A 23,526-nucleotide genomic window follows, 5' to 3' on the forward strand; every position below is an offset into this window, starting at 1 on the left:
GGTTCACACTTAATGAGCCTGCCTGAATGTTTTACAGCCAGAGAGCTCAGCATCAAACGACCCTCTGCTTCTTGCTACTGCAGAGGTAAACATATGTTGGAGCTACCAAATATAGGATCTTCCGTGCAATTGTTTACATTGCTTCAGAAAGTTGAGTGATCATGTGACCACTCCAAATATCGGCCAATATTCTCTTTGAAGAAACTGTGCAAACGAAACCATATTTGCTTCACAAGCACATATTCCAACCCTCCAGGCTCTCAGTAACACTACATAGTTATTTATAGGAATTGAGATTAATGTAGAAATGAATTTAATTCACTAAAATCTCTTCTAATGACAGGCCTAATGTGGAATTACAAGCAGCCCAAGATAGGCTTTGTCCTTGGTACTGTCACCTCAGTGCTGCCAGTGTTATATGTCCCATGAGAGACGTTGGGGAAAGAAGAAGAAGAAAAAAAAAGAGCATCCTGCAGCACTTTATAAAATCCCACCTCTTGTTCTCCCCTCTTCAGCACAACTGTCAGCCTCCTGACTGCTTACAAGAATAAGAGCACATTTCCTGCCGTGTGTTTTGCTCCATAATGGCAAAATACAGTGGGGGAGGGATTATTTTAGTGTCAGTTCTTTTAGCTCCACTTGGTGTTATTTCACTGATCAAGGCAATTTTGTGAGATGCTGTAATTCTCTGTGTCAAGCGAAGCATCTCTCAGCAGGACACGCTCGTGGACCCTCTTTGGGAAAGAGGCGTGTCATCTGTCAAGTAAACCCGATTGAGACCCCATCCCCTATCGCTTTTCTTGAGTAAAGTTTGCATCACATGCATGGGCAACAAACGTACAGAATAAAGTAGCACATGCAACGATCATCCCTCGGCAAGCAGAAGCATTCAAATCCCATCACTCGATTCCTGACTCTTCAGAGAGAAAGTATCCAAGCATATGCTGAGAAGAGAGTTAAAACACACCCTTACCAGCAATACTGTGATTCCGTAATCCTGTCCCCCACAACAGGCTATCCCATTCACCAAAGAGGCACTTAGGATTAATGATGAAATGTTTTTTGAATGTCCCTAGACCGCTCTCCCATCAGTACCAGCAACTGCAGTCCTCTCCACACCGTTTCCACTGCACCACTACTTAACCCCCCCAGCACCCCCACCCACCCACACAGTCTTCTGACTACCCCCACCTTTGTTTCTTTCAGTCCCCTCCTCCTCTTTCTATCTCTTTCATGGATCCCTCACCCTCACCGCTCCTCTCCCATCCCTTCCCCACACTCTCTTTCCATCCCTCCCTCCACTCTAGTGCTCGGTACTCAGCTGATTTGCGATGCTGCTCACAAGGTGCTGTATGCAGCACTCTGCGTCCCGGTGCACGCGGGCAACCCAAATGCATCCTCATGCACTACGGACATGAGTGTTTCTAGCTTTTAACGACATCGCTGTTCTGAAAGGTGATGGAGTTGCATTAGCATAAACAAACGGGCGGGGTTGCAAAGGAGTTCAAACAAAAAAAAAAGATGAGACCTGGGCATAATAGGATGAAGATGAAAAGAAGACATTTGCTGGCTGCTTATCACAGCATCCGTAGGCTGCATGCTGTCTTTATACATTTATCAGTGTTATGTGGTTGAGCACGCACCACTCCCACTGTCAACAGAGTTTGGACTCATAAGCACGGCACAAATATAAACAGAGGAAATGATGCATAAAAAAAACAGTTTTACATGGAGTTATTCAAATGACAAGCTCGCATTACAATATTTCTTTTTGCGCCATAAGAAAAATACATAAATCTAGCTTTTAAGATTGAAAACTCTAAAATCTTAAGGCTCAGTCTGAACAATCTCCAAAGGCCACTCAAACAGCTTCAACTGCCTATTTTTCCTATTACAGTGGACAGGGCGTGTATAAATCTGCTGGCTTAATGACGAGACGTGACACACTCATTAACTTAACACCAACGCTGAGCCAGACACTTTGCAACCCTGCGGGTGGAACAGTGTGTCACCAAGAATTATCATTGTCCCTTAAGTGAATCACCTTTCTTATTAGCCAGAAATGGGCACTTGGACCAAAAAAATCAATAAAATCGCAATCTCTTACAATGAAAAAGCAGTAAGACATCGTGAGGCAACATTTTGTAATTTCCTAACATCTAACTGCATACAGAGGAATCTACTTTGTATCATGACCAAAGGCTATATTGCATTTCTCAGAGTTGTATGAATGAGATATTTAGGATTGATAAAGGTTTTCAACTGTGCCTACACCCCAAATGAGATCATTCTGATTGCCGTTGTGTTCCAAGTTATTTACAGTGTCAAGGAAAAGAAACCTGCAAGTATCTTTTTTGTACCACTAGCAGCAGAACTCGGATTCTAAGTGCAAAGGCGCATGTCATAACAATCATTCATCAATCCCGGGAAGCAACTATACAGGGTTAGTCACTACATTAGGTGTTCCTAGTATTACTCTTCTGCACTTAGATGTCAGATTTTTCCTGGTATCTGCTGGAGCCATCCAGCTATCTTGAGGCTAACTGCTCCCAGTGCCCTGTTGCCTTTAGCCTCCATGTTTCCTCCAGATTTTCATGTTACTTTTACCTTTTACGACTGCCTAACCCTAATCCTAACCCTTGACCTCACTGCAGTTCATCATCAAAACAGCAAACGCTCATATTTGATGGCGTCTGACACTTTGAGAGAGTGGCGTTCTCTCCGCGAATGTATCTGGGTTATCACTGCACCAGGCAGATGGCAGACAGCCTGAAAGACGTTGTGTGGGTGAGCGGTTTGCTAATTACTGTCAAAGTTTTGGATCCAGTGGCCCATGGTGGCAGTGGGTGGGGTTATGGCCCAGCGTAATGTTATGGCCAACAAACATTGCATTTTATGGATGACATTTTGAATGCACAGAGATACCTGACAGTTATGCCAATCATTTGTGACAACCATCTCATGTTGCAGCATGCACACCTCCATGTTGCAATGAGATGTACACAATTCCTGGAAGCTTAAAACATCCCAGTTCTTTCATGGCAAGTAAACGCACCGGGCGTGCTCTGGATTGGTGTATATGGGAGAAGATTCCATTTCCCTACAGTATATAACATTACGCTGACTATTTTCTGACCTTCCCAGACATTTTAGAGTGTCATTTTATTGTTTGAGAGACATACACTTTTTGTGTGCATAGAAAAACTATTAGAATTCAACTTGTGAAAAATGTGAGCATAAACCAAAAATGTTCTACTAGTTTTGTTCAACGTTTTAACAGTAATAGTTGATCAGTTGTATGAGATTGTGCACATGCCTGTACATAGAAAAAGATCTTATTCTCTTGTAGCGTGAAGACAAGCAGATCGGTCTGTCCAGGAAAGATTATATTGATCCATGCAACATCCTGGGCATGCTGGGTAAACCCAAGCGGCTCAGCAGTGGCATATTTCCCAGGAGACATAACCCTAACTCACAGACTGATAGCGATACTGTATGTCATGACCAGTATGAAGGTTTCCACTATCGTAGATCTTCACCACTGTCTGTTACGGGAAGCAAATAATCTTATAATCATAATTTTATTGTGTAAGCGTTGAACTAAGCCGGCCATAGCAAGCGGGTTCAGAGCAAGTGAGAATACATTTTATATACTAAGGCATATGAGTTGTAAAAACTAATTGTGGAGCGTAGAACGCATCAAATGGAAGCCACTGTAATGCTGTGACATTTGTTGCTGTACCAAACATTAAATGCTATATCATATGCTTCTGGTGTGATGTGTTTTAACAGCCTGACAGAGTGCTTATGTCACATAAACCCTCAAAACAGAAAATGGAATAAAGGAGGAGGAACGGCAGGGAAAATAGATAATTCAAGCTGTGATAAAATACACAGAGCAGACATGCCCAGGCAGACGAGAGAATCTACTGTTATCGACTCAGCCCTCAAGATTGATTCTCTAAATATGAAGCAGTGGAGCATTGTTGCAGCTGGAAATCTGTGAATGCTACACTTCAGTATGTGAGCCAGATATCAATAGTGGATTAGATGTGGCTCTCTGCATGTGACTGGCTGTTGTTGAAATGTAAGAAAGTGCAACAATGCAATGCTTTCTTTAGTTGTGATTGCTCTACACAATTTAAAAAAATATATATATATCTATACACATACACACACTGAGAGGAAAATTCATTTGAAATCCCAGTAACCCAAAGGTTAAATAGCCTTCTCAAAGGAATCATGTTTGAACTCACAGGGTCACATACAGAAACAGGTCCAAAATCTCTAATGGTGCTTAATATTGTAACCAAGAGTACCCTAAGGCATGTGAACACAGTAGCCACGAATGATCAATGTTCATAATAAGAAAAAGGCGCAATGGGCTGAAACATGGTGAATGATTATAGAAGTTCTGCTAATATAAAAGCAGAGTCCATCCTTCTTTGCACGGTGGCTGTCTACAGGAGTTTATTAGCTTGACGTTGCCCAATTCCATCACTCATGGAAATGACTTTGATAAATCATTTGAGTGCTCGAGTGTGCTGGTGATGAAGGTAACACACACACACACACACACACAAAAGCCAATCTTACAGTAAACTATGTAGTACACTTATCCGGTGCAGACACACCTTTGTCTCCCATGGTCACTACCAACTGCCGCCGCAAAAAAATCAGCCGTGTCAATTTTGTTTTTGGATACCTCCTCATTGGTGAGTAATGTATGTTGGATGTATGATGAAATGTATTTTCCAATTATCCCTATTTAAGTGTGTGTATTGGGTAAAAATGGATTGTCATGACTCATGATAAAAAACTATTGTAAATGAACGTGGTAAGACAGTCTTCTAATTGTGTTGGGGGTACAGTTTCCCTGTGGCGTTTATGACCACAGCAAATTAGGAAATTAGATTGCATCTGTGCATAAGAAGGAGGGATCTGGGAAGAGGGTCAAATCCTGTCATGGGAGACCACTGCTCACTTCTGTCTGTGAGTCAGCTCTGTGCACTCAAGGGCATCACGAATGAATTTGTTGAATGTATAAATAGATACGTCACAAGAACAGAATGTTTGGAGATTCACAGAATCTTTATTTATTGAGGCACATTCAGTGCGTTTCAATGACACGTGATTGTCAAAAACAAAAACAAAAAACAAACGCACATACTGATGGTGAGTTAGCCATTGGGACCGGGGCTTTTAGTCAGCACGCAGGAAGGCCAGAAAGGCGAGCAAGATGGATGTTATTCCTTCCACAGAGGATGGACAGTGCAGTGATGTGTGCCCTCATAAAGAGGACGGTCACAACAATGACACTGGACTAAAATGATGAACTGAAGAATATCCCCTTCCTCCCCCCACCCTACTTCTCTCGCGACCTTTAAGTTTGCATGCTGCACAGTGTTGTGCCACACAGAGGTTCCACACGGTCACACACACACAAGATCTGTGCTAGTGGAACACTTACGGGCAAATGTTAAATATTGAAGGAATGGCTGGAGGTATTCACAATGAAAAAGATGCCAGTCCGACATCCTGCAAAGGAAATACAGTGTTCATGTTGGTCTAAAAGGAGCAGCTTTATTTAATCAGCAGTCAAATTGCTGCTGTTATTTCTTACCTAAGGGTTATTGTTTTTTTGTTTAGTTTTTTTCCACATGGCTTTCCTTACGTGTGGCCACTGGTAGAATCGGAGTCGGTTATTGCAAACATTTTGTGTTGCAAAATAGAAGATGGCAAAAAAGAAGAAGAAGAAGGCGAAGAAGAAGATTATAGAGCTAGTAATTGTGTGGCTTCTCTCATTAAAACTGTGGATTGGTTTGTTACAAACATCAAGCCACATATAATATAATATAATATAATATAATATAATATAATATAATATAATATAATATAATATAATATAATATAATATAGCAGTTCAACTTACTGCCCAAAATCGGCTGGGATAAGCTCCAGCACGCCTGTGAACCTCCTGAGTTTCAGAAAATTGATAATAATGATGATAATAATAACGATAATAATAATCATAATCATCATATCTTCTCAACAGTCAAGATTACCAAGAAGAATATTCCCAAAATGTTGCAAAGAAAGTATGAACCATAATGATACTTCAACACCAGAGGAGCATATACTATAAGTTTAAAACATTACATTACTACGTCTTCTGAGTTTTTTTCATATTCCTTCAACTATAGTTCACTATATTTTAGGTCACATGTTTAAAGACACCAACAACATATTGTCAACGTGTCCAGCAGCTATCTACTGCTTGTAACTGTTTGCTGCCACGAGGGGACAAATTTTATAATGAGCCCAATTCAACTATTCCTGTGCAGAATCTTGGCTCTCCACGTTGGTAAACCATTCATTTCATGACTCGCTGGGCTTAATTGCTTCATTGTGATTGTCACTTGAAATACATCCAAGGGTGTAGATAAGTAAGTTCAATTTGTGCATGCCAAGACAAGAAATCAGCTAGCACTATTGAAAAGTATCAATTGCCTGAAGGTTTATCTGTTAGGTCTGTTGTGTTCTTTTTTTCTTGTCGGATCCCTACGAGCATCACAGACAACCTTAAATGCAGTGGTCTAAAAAAGAATGAAGAAGCTAACCAACCCTAGTAAAGTATTTAAACTAAGTACAGTAGGATTAGGGCATCTACTGTCCAGAGCAAAAAAAGGTGGGGTTCACAAAACCAGGTAAATTGCATTATTTCACCCTAAATACATAGCAAACCAAGCAGTCCAAAATGGGACTACAAGTATTGTGTAAGCGAGACAGAACAGCATAAGATGGAAGCAAATGAGCTTCTGTAAGAATTGATAACGTTACTGTGATCACCAGAGGTTATGGAAGAAAAACTACACTACTGTCTATTTATAGAGCATTAGTGAGACAGAGAGAAACACTCGGGGGCATTGTTGTTTGATTTTGCAGCATCTTCTCTGATAGTGGACATTACTCGTAATAGTCTGCGACTACATAAAATGACAACAAAAGGTAATGATCCTCGGAGGGTCTTGCTGAGACTGAAAGCAGCATTGTTAAAAATACAAAACAGTTCCTGTGGATTTTGGGTGAATAATATTACCAAATAGACATAAGACAGGTGTGGCTCTGACACGTGACATACCTGCAGTCCTCCAGAGAAATACTGGCAAAATGTCAGCGGGATTCGTCTGCATTCAGCTGAGCGTCGGCTGTGACAGCAGTTTTAACGCTCCTTTACAATGGAACACTCTCATGAGAATGACTGCTGCATTTTTTTTTTTTTTTATATCAAAAGGTCAAACAAAAAACAATTCCAACCAATATTGTTTTTAAATAAATGCCTGCCATGAAGAACAATCAGAGTCATGACAGATGGTATAATATTTGCCATGTAGAGTATGCTATTAAAGCTACTTCAAAAATCTCATCTCACCCGATGAGGAAAAATATAAAGTCCAAAACACGGCTTGGAAAATTGTAAATTGGCTTTATGACAGGGGCGACTGGCTCTGATTCGCTGATTCCCAGATACAATCAGGTAGAATGGAATTGCTTGGTTACCATAATTGGATCATTCCCCTTCCTATTTGTGATGCTAAAAGACACTGATCAATTTACTGGAGAAGCCAAATGAAATTTAATGAAAGCGCTTGATATCCATTACTAGCCCTTGTGTGAACGACTCAAAATGAACACTGCAGAACTCAAGCACAAGGTCATGAAAAGTACGCATAGAACAATTCATCCACGTGTGAAATCCTTGTTGATTAATAATTAAAGTGTGTCTGGTCGAGGAGATATGTCATTTTCTAATAATCCACCACAACATCAGATTCTTAAGCTTATGTGGTTTGTAGGTCAGATGATGATAAATGAAATTGTATCACCTATGTGCAATCCCAGATCAACTGCCCACAACCACCGGGCCATTTGGTAACGGGCCTCACAAAGAGTCTGAATAAAAATATTTGAGTGCGCATCAGGAGTCTGAAGGCAATTCTATTTTGAAAAATGGACGTATCTGCCTGGTCCTGATATGATACAGAAAAGACCAAATGAAGAAGAAGAACCTACTGCTTCCAAGTAATTACTAAAGTCTGCATTTAAAAGACAATACCAGCAGTCCAATTTACAATATAGGTTTATCACTACAGATGTTTCTCATGCAGTAAGCGCATGCTGTGTAATATGTGGTGACAGTCTCATGTACACATGAGACAATGAAGCCTTCCAAACTGATATCATACTTCCGTTTTCTGAAGCTGGATTTGCTCCAATGACGGCAACCTAAACAAAATTACAGAGTCGACTGGACATAGAGTGAGTGACACACTTTGGATGTCATTGTCTCTCATTAGCCCAAGATGAGACTGGCTTGTTGAAAAGAAATAAACACACGGCTCCCTCTAATTACGACTCACTACGTTCAGCCTAATGGCGAGTTGGATTTGTTGTCCTGATCTTTAATACTGATGGATCAGCCGGAACTTGTTTCATGTTGGGTTAGCACAAATGTCACAGTTAACGTTAGTGGAGAGTGCTTAAAATGATTCTACCCACTATTTCCCTGATGCACTTGCCATTGTTAAGTATATATTCCCCTAGCAAAAACAATAAGTCAGACACATGCGAATGACTCCTATTGAATTTGATTATTTTACTTCTTGGTTCATTCTGAGATAGTACAAAGAGCCCTATGTGTATTATTAGTACTAAAGATGTTTGTCCTACTCTTCTCCAGTCATTACAGGTCAATGACTGCCCATGCCATATACTGGTGGCAGCTGAAAACATATCTAGTCAAATATTTGTATTTAAATATTGAATCATATGCAGACTTGACTATTTTAGTCATTGCAGAATGCCTTGCACATATATCATTCATGACTTTTTGAAGGCGTATACAAAAGCGTTTTTCTGGGCAGTGCTTTTATCCACACAATGGATTGCCTGCATTAACTTTTATGCTGCGGATGTGTGTTGCTTCTTAAATGAAACCTTAAAGTGCCATGCTTTATTATGACAGGGCCACTCAATTCTTCACCAAGATTACTGTTCAGCTTCTCAGCCAGCACTTGAATTTCTTTCGCCCCTCAGGACCCCGGTGTTGTCTTTTTCTCTTTCTCTGGCTCTGTCTGCATCTGTCTCCACGACACGTGGCTCTCCGTGACAGTTTCCCCCGTTCTGGCAGGGAAAAGGATTCATGTGTGTGTGTGTTGGGAGAAGGGGTAGACCACAAGAGACTAGTGCGGATCCTCTGCAGTGTTAATATGAGCATGAGGAAATGTGCACGTGTGAGAGTGGGTGTTTTCCAAATGGGAGGGATGTGGCCCAAATTTAATCTCTCTATTGTGACGACGATGAGTTGGGGGGGGGGGGGGGGCGTGCTTGCTGAAATCCCACTGGCAGTGCTGCAATGCAGGGGTTTAACATGGAGCCAGGAGGCAGCGAGGCGAACACATTTAAGAATCACGCCCTGTCATAATTTTACACACATGCATAAATATGGACACGTATGTGGGCTAATAATAGCTCATTTGTTCTGCGTATTAAAGGTAAGCTGGGGATGTGTAGCTTAATCGAGCCAATTCAAGATATACATAAATATTAGAAATGTTAAACAAACAACTAATTGTACTGTTAGCCTGAAGAGCCTCCTAGAGTGTCGTGCGTGAGCTAAAGAGCATAATGGTAGTTGCCAACATGACAGATTGTTAACTGTGGGAGTCTTTTACAGTCAGCACAAACCAACAATTGATGACACTTCTTTTACACGCTGATACACACAGTACTGACACAAGAGATAAAGTCTTAAAGAGCACTTGTCCGACTTTTGCAATCGTGATAGTGGCTATGGTTACGGGAAGAGCAGTAACCCATACGTGACTTCTTCTGTATACATTTTCATGATAGTGTTTAATGCAATCCTATCATAGAATCATTCCAAAGCAGCTAAAAGGATGCAGAATGTTGCGGGAGCACTCCTACTTCCATCACCTGTATGTTTGATGTTCCATCATTACTAAGTCCATTTTCTCTTTCGCCATGGTGCATAATTAGAGTTTATAAAGTATAGAAATGTGAACCACAATGTCAACACCCGTCGATGTATGCATTTTGATGGCCCTGAATAAGAACTTATTTGTAGCCCCAAAGCACAGCTGCCAAGTCAGGTTAATACACGCAGCTCCATGCCGTGCGCAAGACCTATTTGGTTTTTGTGGTGCACATTAGACAAGCTACCTTAGTTCCACTTCCTCATTTCAATTCTGGTTCTAAACGATTTTCAAGTCTGATTATTTCAGGGGGTAGGGTTATGCACTTTAAAGCAATGGTGTCCAAACTATGGCAATCCAATTTTTAGCGGCCTCATTGCATTGACTAAAATGAATATTTGACAAGGGCCTGCATTGTAATGAAGTAATTACTTTCTATACTGGCCGGCAACAAAGGAGAAGAGAACAAGAAATCTGTTCTCATATTTTGCTTCCTTGTTTTCAACCAATCCCTCAGTAGTTAGTAGTATTAGTATTAGTAGTATTCACTCATTCAGTAGAACCACTCGCCATCCCCAACATCCCCAAAATTACACTGGTCAACATATTTTTACTACTGATGAGGTTATAATGATAATGACAATAACAATGATGATGATAATAATAATGATGCTAATAATAATACATTTTCATTTACTGTATATGTTCTATATGTTGCCTAATCCCACTAGTTTAAACACGGTATTCGGATTCATATTTTGTTTGTGGATTAGGAATTAAGCAGAGAACTCCATCTCAGATGGCTGCCATTTTGTCCAGTACTGCCATCTGCTGTGGACTGAAATTGACGGCACTCAGAACTCAAAAAGTGGGGGTGGGCCACCCATGCCAGGGGCTCAAGTTCATCACTGGACCCCGTTTTAGCCCCAAAACATCCAAACGACCGAGAATGAGTAAAAGAGAATAACGCCTGCATGATTGATCCAGAAGGCTTTGCTGGTTGTATTTGAGATACATGTCATTGTCAATATCAGACTTATCATGAGACCTGTATACTTTGGCCTAGTTCGTTGTTAGTTGTGAAGTAGGCTTTTCTGTGTATTCTAATACTATTAATATGAATATCATTTCCAAGATATAGTGCTTATATTTATTCCCCGCTCAATGAATCTAAAACTCAATTTTTCCTTTTAACAATTCCCATGCCTACCGAGGTTATTACAGTTAACAAAAGCTAATTGATTAACTAAAACTAAAATTGGGGAAAAAAATATTTAGGAAATAAAAAATAAAATTGAAGCTAAATCAAAAAGTTTTGAAGACATAAAAACAAGTGTTCACATGTTCTCATTGTTACACTCAAGACTATCTGTTAGGGCACTTGACAACCACTTGTAAGACAAATAATGTTCTCATTAAAAGATGTTCATTCATCCCTCTGTTCTTTCAAGCTGTTGTTCCATGCAAAACTGGCAAAACAATCCATTAAACAACAAACATCCGTTAGTTAAATGCCGTAAACGGCTAATAAAAATTAGCACCAAAGTTATGGTAAGTTATAAACCTTCATACAACATGCATGGAACAATACAGTTGTAATGTATACAACTACTAACTAGTTGCATAGAGTTTATAATCCTAAAAGAACCATGTTTTTTAAATTTAGGCAAAGACCAATGCAAATGAGCCAGAACCTTAAAACCCACATAATAGATCTCCTTGTCTGTAATGCAAACGAGTTGGAGGAAATCAATAAACAGCCCAGGAGTCTAACATTACATACGGTATAATGTCAAATTGATTGCAGTAATGCCCTTTTTCTTCAGAGTGTCTGACGCAACATAATCAATTGCATAGGCTACCATGGTCTACTGTACATGTAGTGGTTAGAAAAGACCCTACCATTTTTTTCCAAGGTTTTTCTCAAAAATATTTCAAAACAGAAGCTATCTTATGAAACAAACTAAATGGTGCACATTATGATATATGTTAGTATAATAAAATACAAAGAGGTATTGGGATAGCATAATCATCACTGCCACTGTTTTGTGATTGTCCAGCCATCCATTTCCAACACGACTTATCCTGTTTGGGGTCACGGGGAGTACTGGAGTCTATTCCAGCTGACTTTGGGCAAAAGTCAGATGACACCCTTGACTGGTTGCTGGTCAATCATAATCTGAGCACATATACAGACAGACAAGCATGCAAGTAACACATCAGCAAGCCTCCAAACAGCGTTCCACCTAAGTATGAGGCCAGAAAGGGACACAAAGGAGCCGCAAGAGGGACTTTCTTATGGCTCTGCATAATTTGGTCAAAGATATTGTAGGACAAATGACAAGCCGCAAGTGACGAGCCAAGCGTCTCCTCGTGGGGGTCGTTCAACCTTCACGTTGTCCGAGAAATCCATCACGAGGCCCAAATATGGGAAAGCACGGCGCCACCGGTCCAACGCAAATTGAGGGTGACAGCTCACTCCTCATGATGAGCTACACTTGTGCCACATTAAAAGTGACTCTTGTTGTTGCATAATTATGTCGGTCTCAGTGCATTAACGGCTTTCTGTGTCTCACACTGCATGAGCCACAACATGCTGGATTTAATTACAAATACTTGTGGCTTTAATAGGTTGTTTAATTTCCACCATGATTGCTCACATGCTTTGTCGATGACAACTGTAGTTACTCTGTTCCTTAAAGGACTGGTTACTTTTGAACCTTGTGAATTAAGAGCGTTCTTCTACGTGAGCTGACCTACACCGTTGCAATATTTAATTCATATCTGCTGTACAGTAGACAGAGATGCGTTTTCAATTAAGCACTCATTAAGTCCTAAATTAGGCAATGCCCTCTGAAGCATACGAGCATAGGGAAGAGGGTAGAAAGGTAACGTAATGCAATTTAATACACATTAAGCACATTCCTTTGATTTACTGTCTCAGCTGAAAGTGTTTCAGATGCCTTAAAAACATGACACTTTGTAGCATATATTTTTCTGGGGTGCTTTATGTCCAGTGCTGCAGAATCAATGCAGTGCAAAAGGAATGAGGCAATGTTTCGGTGATAAATGGGAGGTTATGCTTTAAGGATGCTGCCACAACCCCCGGTCCCACATCCGAGTGCGTTATCACCTGCCCTCGTGTAGCCTCGGAATCTGAGCGCGGCATCACGGATCAATGAAGCGAAGCGAAGAGAAGACAAGAGCAATCAATGCTTTTGGGAACGTAACTGTGTTTCTGCACAAAATACTACGCAGAAAAAATACTGCTGTCTTTTATTAATGACAAACACTAAATCTTGCTTAGTCCCAGGCTGAAAAGTGAGAATTGGTTATCATGATCTTCTGGCCTAGAATGATATTATCTCTTATCCTTGTGATAAAAAGCTACATTCAGTGTATAGCAAACAATTTAAGAAGAAAGTTAAACGATGATTATTGCGTGCGACAGCTTAATCAACACCAACCTAAATCCTTTACAGTAGTTAGACAAGTGTAGAGCTGTTCGTCATAAAAAAAAAAAACTGCAGCTAAAATCAAATAGGAGAGGAGCTCTGAATTGCTGTATTGTGAAAGTTCATTATGTATTTTATAATTAGTTGGAAACATAAAAAAAATGGTTGACACAACCCATTTCAATGAATGCCACTCATTCAAAAATTTATTAAGGTTGTCCTGAATTTTTTTACTACATGGATACAAAAAAATCCATCAATCCATCACCAAACCCATTCAAACTAAAACTGTCTCCTTTAAGAGGCATTTTAATTATAACAATTAGTATTATTTTATTCAGAATCATTCATTAGTGTCAGTAGTTTCCAAATGAGTGTTTTCCCTCCCAAATGAGTATTCAACCATTAAATACTGGCTCCTTAATTGACAGGCAATTAGAGAATTTGTCATCCATTCCCAAAGCTTAGTAATGACACAATACAACTAACAAATGTTAATATATAGTAATTACTCTTGATCTCACGGGCGAGACCAAACCAGAGGTACCAACAATCCATCCAAACAAGTCCCATCCATAGAGGAATAGGAAAGAATTTTTGTAAAAGCCATCACAAACTCAGGCATAGAGTCCAACATGAATTAGTGTGCGTGTGTGTGTGCGTGCGTAAGCAGTAAACAACATTAAGGTGTGCCTCACTCGCAGCACCTCCATTTCTTTGCCAAATTTACACTGTCGGAGCCATTCTCTTGCAGAATATTGGCTTGCTATCACAGTGACTAAAACAACTATACTACCCAACTGTGTAGTTCATCCAACAGAGCTTTCATCTTTTATTTTGCAGAAGCAAACCAAGAAACATGTCAAAAAAAAAATTTCCTCATCATTTATAGCACCACTGGTGGTTATCGGCCACCGTAAGCTTATTCTTTCATCAACTCATCATCACTTCTTTAGTAAGCCGAAGCGGATGAAAGCTAATGCCTTGACAATCAAAAAGCACACAACCTTGACAAAAAAAATCACTCTTTTCGCACCATGCAGCGACATGATGTGAAATCCTGAATAATCAAGTGAAGGTTTCGCAGATATTGAGGAGGAGAAGGGTTGCCAGAGAGAAGATCACCCCTAGCAATGCAGCGGTAAATCACCAAACAGAGCACCATCTGCTGCTTGTCAGAACATTGGAACATTGATCTTTAAGCTTAAGTTGAGTCGCGATGTGAATCAGAGCTCTAGTGCAGATGAAATGCCGGTGAAAGAAATGATGCCGTTGTCGTACGTGCCTCCAGAAGCTGGCCAAGCCATGCCAGAACAAAAACGCTAAACGTTTGGGGTCCCTGGCTTTACTGTATTATATTTTCGAGTCATATTTGACAAAGTAATTTCCCAGAATGTACCCAGTGTGATGTTCCTATATCCATCCTTCCCCAAAGGAATATTTAATTGGGTGCTGCAGTTTTGCATTAAAAAATTTAATTATTGAAGCACACGCATGTGCTCATGATTATCCATTTCCTGTTTTTTGGTCCTTAGTATTCATTTGGTGTTCAAAGCTGAACCTTCTCTTGAGACAAAATGTTCTGTATTTAATAATGCAAGAGCTTCTTTCTTTGGCTAAGGGCTGGCTGACATTCTACTAATCGTTGACAGAGGCATGGATTCAGCTTTCACAGTGTTTCACTTGTTTAATAGAACATCAGTTAAGTCAGCTCTCCATGGTACCTTAGAGAAGATTTGATCTAACCTGACTAATGATCTGTGTCTGACAAAGACATAATAGCTTCTCTCCCTTCATTATTAGCTATCTGGATGTTTACTGTTGCACAGGAGTACTACTGAGACAAACAAGAACTTGTGGTTACCTTCTTATTCTTCAGTTAAGTCGTCTTGTCTCTTTCACTCAATGATCATTAAGCAAGCTTATTACGTGCTGGGTTTATTTTCTTTTTGTTTGAGTGTGCAGAGGACAATTGGAAAATAAAGACTGCAAGGCTGCTGATATAATGAGTGAAGAGAAACATCTTCAAAAGCACAATGTGTGATTAAACGTAGGTGATCTGAACCCTGACTTGACAAACAAAACAAATCAATGTTATGACTGGAAAGCCTTCTGGGACTTAGCTCAAAGTACATATTGAGTCTGCCAAACATGAATATTCGCCACACTGCTTTTTTGTGTGTTTTGGAACTGGGGAAAAATATTCAAATAAAAAAAATCACAAACGTTATCACAGCAAATAATGTTTATTCAGCAATGGCATTTTGGAGCCAGTCACAAGAAGGATTTATGTCATATTTACAAAACTCAGTTCAGTCTTGTATTTTGCTTGCTTCTGGGGATCAGAGCAGTGTAATAATTGTCTGGCGCATACCGGTTTATAAAATTGACTTTGTCTATTTTGTTGGCCAGCGACCTCTCGCTCATAATGATCGATGGAAGGAACAGTGTGAATCTCAATCTCTAGAGAAATCTCTCTTTTATTTCCACTTTTTTCCTGTTCTTTCATATCTTTTAGCACAACCACAAAAGCTGTAGGTGAATGACTGTAAGAGCCCCTATATATTTTTTCCTTGCATACGATGTGTCCTTCACCAGCACTGTGGCCTTTACGTATTCAAAAAGAAAAGAAGCGGCATTCATGCTGAGCACTTTCTCAATATCTCTTCTTTTTCCAATCAGTGACCTATACCGGCATTCACAGCGGTTCACTAATGGAAAAAAGGAGACCATTCAGCCATTTGGTTTCAGATCAAATAAAAGCGTCATAGCTCACAGATGCTTGTGGGTTCCCAGCAAACAACATTACGAAATAATTACTTTTGTAGAATAGTTTCAATGAGACGCTTACCAATCACTAAATTCCAATTGAATAAAGGGAAATTTAAAACGGGCAGGTAACCTGTCAGTGCACTGGTGGTAGGCCAAAGGAACTTCCATGAATGCTGCTTTTGAATTGAATTTATTCAGCCAGCATTAATCGTGGACAAAATTGAAAAGATACCAATTTCTTGCTGTGTGTAAAAGGCCTTTGAGAAGCTTCCTCAGGACAAGGACAAACCCGCACGACAATAAAAATGTGTTGTTCTTCCACATAAAAATCGGCACATTCTTAGGTCGAAACATTGAAACACCCCCTTTCAATTTATGCAAGGCTTCGCCGACTAGATGTCTGAACAGGTCGAGCCTCGCTCTGATGAGGTTAGGTGACAGAGATGAAAGCAATGCATCACAATGTATAGGGTGCCTGCTAAGTAATATAGCTGAGGGGAAGAAGCCATCTCTGAGCTCTGACAGCACTGACAGGTAACACACTCATACATATCAAAGTCTGAAAACATTTCATACAGCCACAATAAGATCTATTTATTCCGATTTAAGAGTGAGGGCCTCTCCTTCCCACATGCATGCACCTGAGCACATTGCTTGAAGAGCTCCTTGCGTGTGTTCTTATAACCAGCCACTCTTGTAAACAGCACAGAACAACCTAGATTCTGTAAAGAAAACGACTAAATATAACACTATGCTGCAGAGGCAAGCCACACCTTCTCCTCACTGATGGTCCACCTCATCTGGGTGAGTTGTACCAGATGCGTCAGGCTATAAGGTGTTTGGATACAAATTAGATGATTAACTGAGTTGCAGGAGCATTGAAGAATTTGGCCCCGATACCGGGCTCATTGGGGTGACTAGCTAGGAGGGCCAAGGGACCAGATGGGACGGAGACACGAGATAGAAAGGAAAGCTGGTGCAGCCCCGGTCTGGCAGCGATATTTCTCTGTGTGTGCTCACACCGCTACGATAGGAAACAACAAACTGGTTCTGCTCGAGCAGTATTGCAGCTGCTTGCTCTTCATGGGAAGTTATCACTGCCTGTAGCTCCGCCCCCAAACATTAATTATGCAGCTCAATGCAGCACTCCCAAACCCTGCAGCTCTTCTGCACACTATCCTCAACTGATTCCTCCCTCTCTCTCCATACATTATGAACACATTAAATTTGAACATCTGATACATTTGAATTTGCTGCAATGGCTGATTGAAACTTTCATTTGTGCAACTTATACATTCGTATACAGAGTAAAATAAACCATGTTTTGTCACAGAAAATCACGATTGAATATTTAAAGTAAATATTTAATTATTCAAATTAAATATTTAAATATTTAAATAGTATTATTGTTGTTGTTTTATTTAAATATTCAAATATTTAAATAGTCGAAGATTTTATTATTTAAACAGTTATGTATTTAAATAATAATAATAATAATAGTAATAATAATATTTTTTCAAATTGGCCTTTTAGGTAATACATGCTCCGCCCCTTCTCACTCCATCATCTTCGTAGATAATCCTTCTGGAAATTAAACCATATCCTCCTTCTGCTGTGATTAACTAGCTCCATCTATTTTTGCTTTTTTTCCCCCCTTCAGGCATGCTGTTGCTTTGGTGCAAATCATTGGCAAACAAAGTGTGATGTATTCTACTTAATGTCTCTTAACAACACCTCCCCGGCGATGCGCATTAGACTTAAGTCAATTGGCAACTTCTAAGAGCGGCAAACGCGACTGGACTTTGAGCAGATAAAGTCCACACGACGTGATGGGAGCCAGTCACATCCGCAAATAAAGGAAAAGCAGAGAGGAGATATAACGAGGGAAGCTCTCACGCAGCGCACGGCCGTCGTTCCGCCCCCGGGCAGGCAGTTGGATGCAAACGTGGCAGCTGATTAAGGAAGCGGAAACAAGATCTCAGCCGTTTCCTCGAGCTTTGACATGATTATGATTCATTTCACGTCATGCATGTGTTTTGTGCGCCTCCATTGGTGCGTTCTTGCCCTGCCAAAAACTGTACAATTAATCCAACACAACTTCAAGCATTTGTGCGTAAACCGTCCAGGAATAATGCCTGACTTGAAATAAAATAAACCGCTATTTTTCATACAAGCCCTCCTGTGATGAGGGTCGCCGTGGATCATTATTTCTAATTTGCTACACGGGGTTTTCCTATCAAAATGTCAAATTAGTGGCCTGCTTTGAAAGGGTTAATGTTGTTTGCAGGGCTTTTGGAGCGCGTTCAATAAATTGCCTGTCCGTGTTTGCAAAGATGTCACCTCTGGAACAAAAGCAAACTGTGAGGCAGATGTTGCTAATGAGAAAAACATGTCCAGGGAAGGTGGGGATCATTCAGCTGGTATTGGGTGAAAGTGTTACACGCTTACATAATCGTGGAGGAGGGGGGCGCTACTCCCGTTTACTACACGACAAAGCGCTAACGGGCTTTTCTTAAAAGAAAATTAAAACAAGCAAAAAAGAACAGTGGTGGCTATTTTAAAATGGACTCTTCGTGAGATTCCTGCAGCAGGAAGCCTGCTACGCTGTGCATCTCTGCTGCTGCAGGGCTCTCTTCAGCGCATGGAACCGGATGGCGAGCAGAGAACGCAGCGGGGGCTGGGCACCGCAATGTGCTGCAGTGCTCCGAGCTCCGCTCTGCACACCCACTCTCTACTCTGCCTTTGAACATGTCTTCCATCTCACTCGCATACATTCGCGTTCGCTTCTGCTTTAACCCCTCTCACGTTATTTGCTGTTTTTGTCATATTTTCTCAACACCCTGATTGCTTTTAAGCATCCCCGACTACTGTGCACAAATAGCCTAACAATACTATGTTTATGGGTGTATGAGCATATTCCTGCCTCCACGTCAAGGTATTTTAAAATAATGTGCACATCCAGAGTAGGCATTGCCTTCAATGTTTTGCCCCCATTTAAAAGCTTTTACGTTTCCAACTGGAGAGCATCTCGCTGACTTCATGCTGACCTCACCACCATTTTCCAGGATGAACTAGCCTTGTCAGAACCTTTCAAACACACTCTTTTTTTTTTTTTTAATGTGCATAACTCTTCATTTTGCTCTAACAATATAATGCTGCATGCTACTGTTATTTCAGCATATATTTTGTCTGTTCTTACTCTTCACTTTTGCCTAAAACTTTGTAAAACCAAATGTTTTAGCCGCCTTGAATTGCAGTAAAATGTTTAAAGCATCTTGTTGGAGGCACGCCGATTTTTACAAAGCATGCTAATTCAAGGGATCAGTGAGGGGTCTCATCTCCCTATCCCATTATGATCATTGCAATGTGTACTAGCCTCTGCATCTTCTCAACCATGAGATTTAAAAAAGAACGATGGCACCGCCGGTGTCAATTCAGTGAGCGAGTGTTTGGCATATTTTCTCAAACGTTTGCACACAAGTGCTAGCGCTCAAACGCACAGCTCACGCAATACACAAGTTGCTAGGTGGAAGTTAGATTTTGCTGCGGCAGAACATTTCAGATGATTACAGGATGAGTGTGGAAAGGTGTTGGAACATTCTGTGATGAATAAGGCAAGCAAAAACAGTCCAGGGGTCTCAAGCTTGGAGCATGCGGGTACATACTGTGTGAGCTTGAGAAAAAAAAAAAGGTGCATGAATAATTAAATGTTTTGTCCGCGTGAAAGATGGATGTGCTAAACCAACTGCAATTTCAAACCAGTAAGAAAATGCAAAGGGAAATTAGCTCTTGTGATTTCAATGGTGCTCATTATGACCTGTCCATGGTGCTGAAACTGGATACGCTCTCCTCCCCGCAGATAAATGATTCATAAACAATTCAAACAGTCTCCAGATCCTGCTTTTATGATACATCCGACTCTGGAATGTGTTATCCTAATATCATCACGTAAACACAGTACACTTTAACCCTAAATCTATAAAATACAAAAAGTCGATCCACCCTCCCCCTCCCAGTTCTGCAGCAGGACATCTGTAGAGATTGTGTCGGAGAAACCACACAGTGCCCACTGCTGGACAGTGTCCAATCTTCAAGATGACATGTTCGTGACAAGCCATCAAGGTCAGAAATCAGAAACCCACAAAGATGCTATAACAACACCCAGAATGGCCCCAGACAATTATAAAAGTAATCCCCTGTATGCAGAAAACAGTGCTCTCTTGGGTTGACAGTTCAGATGTTTTGGTGGCACATATACACCAACCAAATCATGAAATATCTGCCACACACAGCACAGCATCACACTTATTCACCAGTAGAACATGCAACCTGTCTTTTATCTCCAATACCATGTTGAACTTAACTGCAGTCCCAAACAGAGAAAAAAAATAATTTTCCAAAGCAATTGCTAGTTTCGACCCCTATGCCTCGAACTGGCACTGATGAGGCAGCTCGAATCAGGATGTAAGGTGGATACTGCAGCACCAGAGAACCGTGTGCACAGAAACTTGCCTCGCAGCATCAGGGAGTCCCACACTCACCCCCCACCACCACCACCATCTATCCAACCTTTCCCTCTGCTTCTCTACAATGACTTTATTCTGAAAATGTCAAGTGTTGTTTTTAAAACACCCATCCATACAGCAACAAACTGAAACAGTAAAGAAGTTGAAAAAGTAAACGATGATGCTGTCATAAAGAAAAAGCAAAAGAGCCGCTTACCTTTTAGTGCTGCTTGCTTTCCAGTTGACACAGAGCTCTTCTCCACAGACACTTTGAGATAGAGAGAAAAACAATCAGTCCGCTTACTTTCTCTTATTTCCACTTTGACAGAGTCTTAACACAGCCTCACAAACACACCTTTGCTCTGCCCTGCTGTTAACTACACACACACATAGAGTGCACCCCGAGACCGGAGCACCCAAATTGATAAAGATCTGCTCAGGGGAGGGATACAAACTACACACACACTCACACACTGCAGTTTTTTTTTTCCTTTCTCTTGCCCACTCGCTCTGCTGCTTTTTTCCCCTGCTGTCTTTGCCTGCACTGCCTCCTGATTGGCCAAGCTGCTCTTCAATAACATAAGCTCTGTTCATTAGTTGGAATGGGGCACCTCCCGCCCAGATCACCCCCCCTCCCTTTTTTTTTTTTTGCCCTTAGAGCATGTGGAGAAGAATGCTGAGCTCTGCAATTTTATGCGCATAGAGGAAAGAAAAAAAGCAATGGAGGACAAGCGAGGTGGGGGCTGGATGGCTAGGAGAGGCATAGTGGTGGGACTTTCAGGAGTGGCGGGGTGGCGCGGGATGGAGACTGACCGAGTGGGCTACAGCGGGACAGGCTAAATGCAGCGCGGGGACAAAGAGAGGGCAGAGTTGGATGTCGAGCAGCACCAGCTGCAGCATGTAGAGGGAGATTTCCCCAGCGCTCACTGCAGCTATAAACTCTGCTGCAGTGTGCAGCCTGATTGCCAGGCAAGGAGGGAGGGGGGTGTGGGGTCGGCTGCAGTCATACCAAACTAGTCATCCAGTGAGCCTGGCTGTGTACGATGGGTTGAGAAGTGGAGCCAGTGTGTAGAGCAGTTAATGCCTTCTCCCAATGAATTATTGAAGGTGCCCCACAGCAGAGTGGGCGTGCCGCAGCCAGTAAAGTACCCAGATTGTTCCTCACAATCACACTCTGGTTTCAAAATATCATCTAAGCTGTACAGAAATATCAAATTATTCATTGGACCCTCTTGACTTGACTTACTAGAAATGTTCGTAATCATACCAAATGCACAGTATGCCCTCATTTGCACAACAGGGCAAAATAAATGTTACGAGGATAGATATATACTATAAAGACTAGATGGTTTATGCACGCTGTGAGACAATCTGAAGCGGCGTCGCTACAGGGTGGCCATTTTGACACAGAGCTGGTCGATTAAACATCATATTATAGTCAATATATATTTAATTAAACTGTAGAATACTCAACACAACTGATGTTCGAACGGTTTGTGTTGTCAAGTAAACATCAGAGATGTAGTTATTGACACAAACAACTATCGGCTTCAAAAATTCAGCACAGCTCAGCGCAACAAAACAGTCCCCTGTTGTAAGATGGCTGACTAGTGGATCCTTAAGCCATCTAGCCTTTTCTATAGAAATTTGCGGTTAGGCGCACTAATCCCGCCTCTTTTTCTTAACTCACATCTGTCGGTACCGCCATTGTGTCCCAGATGCATTTAAGTACAATGCTCAGGTAGCTCAATAATAAAGCATACTCAAACCATCTGCAGCAGTGACAATGAGCACTTAAATGATGCCCACACGGTCATGCGAATGTGATGTTTGTTCAACGAACAAAGAGAACAACCTGGTCAGTCAATGTGCAAATAAAGAGAAACCTGATATTTGGGCCTACAGTGGGATTCTGGGAAAAAAAAAAACAATGTGATGCTAAAACACAAAGCACCTACAGCAGAGAAAATTGTCAGTTTTGTTTTGGCAATATCTTTGGTATAATGTGTATTATTTGTGTCACTTGCACTGTAGCTGAAAGGGGAGATATTGGGAGGAACAGGTAGGGGAACCCTTTGGAGTTTTTTAAATGGATGCATAAATTGGTCATAAAATCCTAATCACAACAATAAACAAACTGTGTCTGCTTAAAGTAACACCACATAAACAATTATATGTTCTTATATTTTCTTTTTTTCTTTTTTTAAATATAACGTGAAGAAACTGGTTGGCTACATCTTCTGCTACCAAACATTTAAAGTTGCATGAAGCTGGAAAAAAGGTTACAGAAGTCTTTAAAAAGTCTTGACATTCAGCAGTTCACGGTTAGACAAATTAGGGGTCATCTTGGAATTTGAGCCCATATGAACTATGTTGGAGAAAGATTTTGCTTTTCTGGGTGAGTACTGACATTGTGGGCAGGTTTAGTATGTTTCTTGAAACTCTTAGCGAAGTGCAAGCATGATCATCAACTAAGATTAGCTAAGCTATGTATAAGTATGTCAGTCCTCATTAAAGAGGAAATTGTGTGAAATTTGTGAATAACTCACAAAATATTGGCTTGAGTAATATTTTGATAAAACTGGGCTTAGTCTTTGCAAAATTTTATGGCCAAAGACATTATTTAGTGAATTTTTGTAGAAATGTGTTGAGGCAGAGAAAGGTTTACTGTAAAGTTGTACTGGAATTTGAAAGGTTTTTTTTAAAACCAGATTTTTGACAGATGATAGGACAGTTGTATTTATAAAACTTTATCATCCCCCGCAGTTTCTCATTTTTCCCTTAGAGCTATTTTTGGCC

The 23,526-nt window shown here is 40.7% G+C and overlaps 1 protein-coding gene across 3 annotated transcripts in view; it reads right to left on the reverse strand.

The window, feature by feature from the left end:
* LOC119131313 (synaptotagmin-2-like) overlaps window positions 1-21,245 on the reverse strand; it is a 42,192-nt gene extending 20,947 nt beyond the window's left edge. Inside the window, exons 1-2 of one of the 3 annotated variants that reach the window (XM_037265647.1) lie at window positions 21,083-21,245; window positions 20,945-20,995 (exon numbers count right to left, since the gene is read on the reverse strand). The gene's annotated coding sequence lies outside the window, so the exon portion shown is untranslated. Of the gene's footprint in view, window positions 1-973; window positions 1,147-20,944 lie in introns of those variants that run through there. The other 2 variants (XM_037265661.1, XM_037265653.1) reach the window with 2 other exon arrangements.
* Between the last annotated feature and the right edge of the window lie 2,281 nt (window positions 21,246-23,526).

This window comes from Syngnathus acus, chromosome 2 (assembly GCF_901709675.1).
Source record: "Syngnathus acus chromosome 2, fSynAcu1.2, whole genome shotgun sequence".
Classification (NCBI taxonomy): domain Eukaryota; kingdom Metazoa; phylum Chordata; class Actinopteri; order Syngnathiformes; family Syngnathidae; genus Syngnathus; species Syngnathus acus.